Below are 3,559 nucleotides of genomic sequence, written 5' to 3' on the forward strand. Positions count from 1 at the left end.
ACGAGGGGCGGGGTCCCGGGAGGGGGGGGCGCGGGGAGCGGCGTCACAGCGCCCCCTGGAGCCCCGCGGAGGCGCCGCAGCGGCCCGACCAGTCACGTGCCTGGGCCTGTAAAGATCGATGGGTTTTTCAGTCCATTACTGTTTGTTGTTCACTTGTCTAACGTTCAAATCCGTGAGCGTGTATTGAGCGCCCGCTACGGGTTGCCAATACCCAGAAAGGGAAGAGACGGCGCCTGCCCCGGAGGAGCGGACAAGCCTGGGGCCGAGGGCCGGGTCAGAAGAGGGGGCCGATCCCTGGAGGGGGGGGGGCGCCGGGGTGGGCCCGGGTCACCCTTCCTCTTGGGGCGCGGCCCGTCTGTACCCCTAGAATAATGCCCACATCTTTTATTCGGGGCCAGCCTTCGGGCGTTGTCTGAGACAACGAGGCAGGCTCCGAGGTCCCCAGGGGCGGCCGAGGCCTATGGGCCCCCCACCCGGCCCGCTGGACCCCCGGCCCGTCCCACCCCGGGCCCGGCGGCCCTTTCAGCTCTGACCCCGCCATCACACGTGTGTCACGGGGAGACGCGGCACACCGTAGGCGCTTAATAAATGCCCTTCGTGCCTTTACTGTGGGGAAGTATTCACTGGGCAGCCCCACCGGCAGCACCGAGAGTTCTGTTTGGGAGGCCGCCCCAAGGGGCGAGGACAGCAGGCCCCCGGCCCAGGACCGCGTGCCGGGCACCTCTGGGGGCACACGGGCACCTTCGGCTCCTCCCTCCCCCCGACCTGCGGGCGCTGGCGCTCTCACCCACCAGCTGCCCTCCCGGCTGGGAGCGACTTCATTCTGCTGACAGACAAGCCAGGTGTGAGGGCCTGGGCCTGGTCTCGGCGGAGCTGCCCTCTCGAGGCTTCTGGGCATCGGGCAGTCCTGCCAGCAGCCCGCCCCCCGGTGCCAGGCCGTCCCCAGCGCCGCACAGCCCCGCCCGGAGCCTGCCTTCGTGGCTGCCCCCAGCTGACCACCTTCCCAGGCAGAGCCCGGCCAGACTGACCGGCAGCGAGGACCACGGTCATCCTGGCCAGACTGACCGGCAGCGAGGACCACGGTCATCCTGGCCACACTGACCGGCAGCGAGGACCACGGTCATCCTGGCCAGACTGACCGTCACCGAGGACCACGGTCATCCTGGCCAGACTGACCGGCAGCGAGGACCACGGTCATCCTGGCCAGACTGACTGTCAGCGAGGACCACGGTCATCCTGGCCAGACTGACCGGCACCGAGGACCACGGTCATCCTGGCCAGACTGACCGGCAGCGAGGACCACGGTCATCCTGGCCACACTGACCGGCAGCGAGGACCACGGTCATCCTGGGCAGCCCTGGAGGTCAGAATGTCCGCAGCCCCGATCTTGTCTTAGGATCACAGAAGGCTGTGTCTCAACACAAAGTGTGAGCAGCCTGGGGTCTGAAAGAGCTTGCAAGGCCTGGAAGAAAGTGGAGGAAAAAGATGGAGGAAGAGGAAGGTGGAAGCTTGCCCAGCTCCACCCAGCTGACCAGCGAAACACCAGGATCGCCATATCCAGATAATCAGTGTTGTTAGTGTCCTCCAGACCGGGTCACTGCTGCCTCCGCTGCCTTGGTCCTCACCCCTTCCAGAATGGTGGCAGTGGCTGCAGAGCCTGGCTGGAAAACAGACTGCTAAGGAGGATCCCCTTCTCTGGTCCTCTGAGACACATTTATTTAGCCACCGTGCCCCACTCCCATACAGTGGGTGCTAGGTCAACAGGAGCAGAGGGGATTCCCATTGCTTTGAATGCTTCTATTTCACATGAATTGTTCCCTTGCGTACTTCTTCCTACTACACGCAGCCAGCTTCTACAATCAATAAGATTTTGTTATTAGAGACTGTAGAGTCATCGCTAGGTTTTTGTTGGATTGTGTTTGGTTTTTGTTGAGGGACAAGTAACACAAACTGTATCTTGGACAAATACCCCAAAGAACACCATCCTACATGCTCTCTGTCCTTCTATCTGATATCTTCCTGATTCAGATCATTATTTTTACTGAGTAGATGCTGATCTCTAACATATGGATATACTGAAGGACTGAAAGTGCTTTCTGTTCCCTCTAAAACCCACACAGTGGCTCAAAGCTCCAGTCACCACACCCTAGTTATGATTCTGGCTGAGTAGGAAACATTTCCTCTCTAAAGGCAGTAATTGATTATTATTAGTATTACCTTCATCAGCATTATTACTGTGTGTCAGACATGTTTATCCAACACAGTTTTCCATTTGCTCCTACGCAGATACATCCCATCAGCAGCGTAAGCATCAGCAAATTAAGGGGGACTATGAGACAAAGATGATGCTTAAAGGAGACTGTGGGCAAATATTCTTCCAAAGTATCTCTGAGGAGAGTTAGTAGGGTGATGAAATCAAGGCTGAAGCTCCAGTCTCTGAGCAGCAAGAAATCAGAGCCTCCTTGGGAGGCAGATCCCAGAGATCCCCCAGCCCAGGCCATAGCTCGATGGCAGAGGTCTCAGCTATTGGGAGACTCCCTTTGCTATGTTTTCTTTCTTTTTAGGGGCTCATATATTAGACCTTCAAAAAAATTAGCTTTGCTTTTGTTGAAAGGAGATTATAAAGAAGAGACCTTCAAAGTGAGACCAAGGAATGTAGAAAGAAGGTTAGTGTGTGGTCTTGGCTGAATTCCATCCTTAGAGAGTCAGGCAAGCTTCTCCTGGCTCCAGCCTGAGCTTGAAAAGAAGAAGTTTTGATCTTCTGTTTGAAAACAGAAGTTTCACATCTTTTTTGAGGTTAAAGCATCTTGGGCCTCCAAGTGTGTTAAGTTTATAGAAAGCACTGTCATCTCCTAGGCTGATTTTTTCACAGTTTTTCTGTGATAACTGCATTACTTCTGTGACCTTAGACAATTCCTTGAAACCTTCGGGGCCTCAGTTTCCTCATCTGCAAAATGAGAGCGTTAGACTGGATGACCTCTAAAGTGTCTTTACAGCTCCAACATTCTATGACCAACATTGTACCAACCTCTAAAAATGCCACCGAGACATTCACAGTTCCAAGAGCCCTGAGAAAGAGACTTACAGCAATCAATTACTTCCTTGATATGGAAACTTGGGTGTGGAGATAAGCACCCCTCTTAGGAAAGCCTCTTCTCCCTTCCTAAGAAACAGAAGTGAGAATCACGAAGGTTGTTTTGCCAGAGGATGTCACTCTAGCCCTACTCAGTCTCAGAGACACCGGTGGAAGCCTTTTATTAATTTTGCCCTTCTGCTTCCATAGTTGAAGACAACAGCTTTCTTAAAAGACCACCTCCCGGAGTCTTAAGATAAAATACGTGTGCATTTCTCCAAGCTGTGGCCTTTCTGAAAACCTCAAGAATGATATGCGTAACGGGAGACAGCAATTTGTAAGGACAAAGGAAATCAATCCAGTGTGTCCAATATAAACCAAAGTGTGTTTTTCGTTTTGATCTGGTAACAAAGGTCGGTTAAATTAAGAACAAGATTTACGAGGGATGTGAACTAAAACATAACCACATGGTGTCTGAGTTCTATA

Source organism: Notamacropus eugenii, chromosome 6 (genome assembly GCF_028372415.1).
Source record: "Notamacropus eugenii isolate mMacEug1 chromosome 6, mMacEug1.pri_v2, whole genome shotgun sequence".
Taxonomy (NCBI): Eukaryota; Metazoa; Chordata; class Mammalia; order Diprotodontia; family Macropodidae; genus Notamacropus; species Notamacropus eugenii.